Raw genomic sequence first — 6041 nt, forward strand, 5'->3', positions numbered from 1 at the left:
GTAACTTTTGTGTCGGTTCCCAAATGAACTTTACCCTCTGTTTAACCTTTCCTAAATGATTTATCACCATTTATTATAACGTTATCCTCTGCATTTTGCTTTTTTTTTAGTGAAAATCATCTGTTTTCCTAGGTAAATTCAAAGGTTATTATATCATAACAGAAAAAAAGAAGAAAAAGTGACTTGTTCGGTAAAATCTTTCATTAACTGAACATAAAAACAAGTGTCTCTCCACATACAGTACATACCCTGTTTTCCACCAACATGAACCTGGTGCTGGTTCAGGACTAGAGTAAGTGTGGAGTTGGTTCTTCTTGCAGGCTTTCAAAGAACTGGTTTGCTTTCCCATCAGCTGAGAATCACCATGGAGCCGTGTCATTATGTCACTGTTCACAGGAAACGGAAAGAAAGAAGTAAGTTCAAGACACACAATGTAACTCTGAAGTTTTGGAGAAGTCATTGGAGTACAGAGGACTCAGGTTAGCTGGACTTGGAACAGAAAGAACAATAATAACAGGAAATAGAAATAATTATAAAAGTAATTATATTAGGGCTGTCAAAATTAATGCATTTACATGGATTAATCCATCATCATGATTAATCTGATTAAATATATATGTATATTTTTTAACAACTTTATCATTTTTCCATAATAACATTGACATCATTAATGCATTTCTTACAACATTTGTGATCTGATTAAATATTTTAATACAAGTAACCCATCTGCAGCACAGAATGACTCTGAACGTCTCTGGCAATGCATTTGGGTCAGTTTGCCCAAGTAGAGTTAGCGTTGTACATGTGTAAATGGTCAGCTGATCCAGTAGTGACAGGCTGCATAACCAAACCATAAAGATGGAAGATGATAAAACAGCACATTGGTCCTTTGGATGGAAATATGAGGACAAAAAAACCCAAGATGGAACAGCTGATTCAAGTTTTTTTGTTGAAACTGCTGAAGATGTTTAATAAACACATTAAGTGCATGTATATTCCCTTCTTTCTTGAGTTGCTCATGCAAAAAACTTGATTAATACAGATTAAAAATGAATATTTAATTGTGATTAATCAAAATTAATCCACAGCAACCCTGTGATTAATCTAATTAAAAATTTTAATTATTTGACAGCACTAAATAATAGTAATAGTAGTTGCAGCAACAATATCAATAATATCAATAGTAACAATGATTACAGTAATAGTAATGATAAAGATTACCAAAAAAGTACGTAATATAAGTAAATAAGTAATAATAATAATAAATAATAAATAAATAAATGAATAATAATTTATACTGCTTCCTACTCCTTTTTGACCATGCAAATTCAGACTTGCACGTACTTGAAGATATATTCTGTTCATTTAAATGTTATTTTGATTTTGTCTTATTTTGATTTGTTTTGTTTTATTTTGTTTCTTTGCATGTTTGAAATATTTAAATAAATAAATAAATAATTGTAATAATAATAATAATAATAATAATAATAATAATAATAATAATAAGTGATAAACATTCTACAACAGACACCTGAAACATGAAACCTGGATAAAATGTTGATGAGAAAATCCAACAGTCATGTGCTGTGAATATAAAACTTCTTTAAGCTTCACATGTGAATCGTTCAGCAGGTAAAAACATGCCTCGTTCCGACGAGCTGATGTGGCAGATCTCATCACGCCACACTGGACAGCTTTTTCACAGGAGGTCATGTGATCTCGAACCTGCGAAGCATGAATAGAGAGAAGGAATGTGGATCCATCTTTCACTCTATTGTTCTCTGTCGACTTTCCTGCAGTCACCCAAGTTTCTGTGTGACAATGAAAAGGAGTGTAAATGTTTAAAACGGCTCAATGGCTTTGACGCGAACAAAAAGTTTCAGCTGTCAAAGACACATTGAGCACAAGGATGATGATGCAGATAATGTTACAAACAGGAAGTTTGACTGGATATTAATCAGGTTATGGGAACAAATGCACTAGAATATGAATATTTAGACATTTTTGATGTTTTTCAGTTATGTACACAACACCTATTCCACTCATCTCCTTCCTATTATTGTCAAATATATTTATAGCCTAAAGAGTTTTATTACTATGATCATTTTTTGTATTATTTGTTGTTTTGTTCTATCTTTATGCATGCACATTTTCTTGCACTTTATCCCATTGTTGACTTAATCAGAGAATTTCCCTGTTGTTGCTCAAGAAAGTTTCATCTTATCGCTTATTCCATTTTTTCCCCACCTTAATTGTTTGGGTTTTTTTTTTTTAGGAGAACCAAGGGTAAGGGTAAGGTCTGTCTGTCTGTCTGTCTGTCTGTCTGTCTGTCTGTCTGTCTATCTATCTATCTATCTATCTATCTATCTATCTATCTATCTATCTATCTATCTATCTATCTATCTATCTATCTATCTATCTATCTATCCATCCATCCATCCATCCATCCATCCATCCATCCATCCATCCATCCATCCGGTCTAAATGCAGTGTCCATACTATCAGCGGAAAAAAACACTTGTCAGGGGCACATGCCTGACTTTAACAATAGAGTCATAGAAAATTTGGCATGTTTAAAGGATAGACAGGTGAAAATCACATATAATAAATACATGACTGAAAACACATACTGTGTATTTCTACTGTCATTCAAATTAGTATTTTAAAATAGTGGTGCATGTACTTTGGTGTGTCCTAGTCGTAATATTTGGTTATAGTGCAGCTGAAAACTGACTTGGATACTGTGCCCCACCAAAAAAATTATTTCACCAGACACCTCTGATCTACTCATCTATAAATTTTTATAACATGTCCCTGAGGGTTAATCCAGTAGTTCCCAACATTTTTTGGGTCATGACCCCATTTTAACATCACAAATTTCTGGTGACCACAGACATTTAAAACTGAGACTTTTTTTTTTTTTTGCTGAAATTAATTGGTTTTTGATCATGTAATAGCTTGCTGTACGATGTTGCAAATAAATGGTAATTTTAGATGACATTTAGTCTATATAATGTATATTATCATGGATGGAGGCAGAAAAGCCAGATGTAGATTACTGCACAAAGTGAGAATTTTATTTTCCTCGGTCAGGATATGTACAGTCAGTCCAGCTTGGATTTACAAGGCTGACAATTAATACTGAACAAACAAGAACTCAAACTATGAATTATGAAAGAGCTGCAGCATCTGAAATCAACCACAATGAACATTTGAAAGATAAACAGAACCACAGTGCTTCAGCTTCAAAGTTTGTCATGTCTTTTATGTACTGTGATTGTCTCTCAACTCACCATACATTTTTTATTAGTAATTTCTTTACAAATTTTTATCAATTACTAGAAATTCCAGGCGACCCCACATGGGGTCTCAACCCCAAGGTTGAAAAGCACTGGGTTAATGTGAAAAAGCCAAAACTTTTACTTTCCTGGGTCTGGGAAGTATTTAAATGAAACTGAATATACTTGATGAGTCTGTGTGAAACTGTACTTTGACATTTCAGTGTCAATGATAGCATTATTTACCTGATTGCTTTAGATATACAGTCACGGAAAAAATTATTAGACCACCCCTTGTTTTCTTCAATTTCTTGTTCATTTTAAAGCCTGGTACAACTAAAGGTACATTTGTTTGGACAAATATAATGATAACAACAAAAATAGCTCATGAGAGTTTAATTTCAGAGCTGATATCTATCCATTTTCCATGGTTTTCTTGATAATAACCAAAATCACTTCAGTTCTTCCATCTATATCTATGGCATTGTACTGACAAAAAACATGCTTTTAGGCATTCCATGTTTTCTTTTGTGTCTGTTTTAGTCAAGACACACACAGGAGTTAGTACTTGACTGCATAATCATTGTTTTTGATGACTTTTGATGGTCTAATAATTTTTTATGCCACTGTAAAGGTAAAAGATCATCAAAGTGGTTATGATACAGTAGACCTAAAGGAATGTGCACATCCACTGAAAAAAATAATCCCTGCCTTCCCTCCAGGTGTATGTTGTAGTCTACCTGACCTGTCCTTGCTGTGCTCGGCCCCTGGGGAAATTAAAGCAGCCGCTGATAGTTCACTTGACAGCGTTCAAAGGCTTCACTTCACTTCCCCTCTTCAAGGTCAGTGTGTGGCAGCGTGGACAGCAGAGGTCAAGCGCCTGTCAGCTCTTCAACAAAAACAGCTCATGTTCCCCAACAATCGGGGGCTTGTTGGAGGTTTCCAACACGGCCATGACAGAGCGTGAGGAGGTGAAACTGTATCCTGTCTCTACCTCTACCTTTTCCTCCCAGTCATCAGACCATCAAAGTGGAAGCCTCTGCTCGTCACACAGGAGGCTTTTGTTGATGTGAAGCTCCATCTCTTATTTTCTTAACATGAGAAATCCTTCCACTTGCAACATAAAGGTGACGTTTCAGCCTTTTGTGGTCATACTTAGGGCCAGATCTACTAAGGTCCCAATTTGCATGTACTCATTTGCGTGCACAATCCAGAATTTTGCAGGTGGGGTTGAACCGTGGTGATTTACTAAGATTGATTGCACAAATTACAACAGGTGCAAAGTCTTGGAGACCGCCCTATTTAAATGAGGATATTATGTGTGCTACTGGACAAAATGCACTGTAAAAACTGCTTGGAGGAGTTTTGTCATAGAGGATATTGCATGACTCACTCATTCATTTATCTTTCATTTTAGAGGTGGTGTTGGAAAGGGGGGGAGGGGGGTTGGTTGTTGGATTGACTGTCAGGCGCACATAATTTTGTCACATTAGTCGCTTTTCCATTGACCCTCAAACTGCGCAAATATAACTTGCGCATAAAAATTTATCTAATGGAAAAAACGACAATTTCGCCAAAAGTCTAATTTTTCGATTAAAAGTTTTTGCGCTGGCAAGAGGTGGTTTTTCGGGCGTAGCGCAAATGGTATATCACGAAAAACTGCAATGGAAAGACCTTTTTGCGCAACTAGAGTCAGGTGAAATAAAAAAATAGATATTGACATATGTTACAACAAGCAAAGAAGAAGAAGAAACATGTTGCGTTATGTGTAGACCAGAGCCCTAAATAGAGGGATGTGACGTCACCGCTAGTGGAAGTCACCGCGGTTACATCCACTGAGTGCCAGAAAGAGGGAGATGAGTAGTGGCTTTGGCTTGAATATTGCAAAAACTTTAGAACAATCTAAAAAATGGGGAAGCGCTGTTGTGCCATTGATTGCACAATTAGGTTTAAAAAGCACTCGGAGCTATTGTTTTACTAGCTACCTAAAACCAAAGACAGAAGAAGCAGATGGATTGCTGCAATTTAGCAAGTTAGAAATAACTGGAATCCAGGAAACGAAACCTGGATTTGTGTCAGGTAATGTTAATTTATGCTGTGTTCTTGCGTAAAATCATACCTTAAATTACATATCATTTTGGCTACCGTTACTTCTTAGTAAAGCTCTTAATGTTAGCATGTCATTTAGTTCTATATTTCATAACTGAAATGTTTTTGGCTTCAATTGTGTGATTATGAACCTTGTGCTCTACATAATTTGTAAACTAGCTTAAACTGAGGCTAACCTAGGTTTCCAAATAAGGGGGTACTCTAGCACAAAGCTGTTGTAGCTGTGTTGGATCAAGTATTTGATGTTAACTCTACTTAAATATCAAAAGTACAAGTAGATCATCCACTCACTTGGGTCAATACTAAGGGTTCAACTCCAGTAAATCAGTAGTGAACTGTGAGCACTACTGCTGGGCCTTTACCTTGGCAATCACTGCCAAGAAAATACATCTTCACTGACATAAAACCTCAAAAACAATAGTATGTTGAACTGAAAGCACTCACCAGCTGTAATCCTCTAATTAACGATGACGAGGATGTCAACAACTCTTTGGCTTTTGTATGCTTTCAGGCTTTGCATTGGGTATTTTCCCGGCGTTGAAATCAGGAACATATAAATGTCAGGATACGTGATTTCCAGCCACATATCAATGTTCGTAGACCACTTGTTGTTTGGTAGCTTGTATGGATCCATGTCCAGTCCAATTGTCTTTA

This window comes from Sphaeramia orbicularis, chromosome 4 (assembly GCF_902148855.1).
Source record: "Sphaeramia orbicularis chromosome 4, fSphaOr1.1, whole genome shotgun sequence".
Classification (NCBI taxonomy): Eukaryota; Metazoa; Chordata; class Actinopteri; order Kurtiformes; family Apogonidae; genus Sphaeramia; species Sphaeramia orbicularis.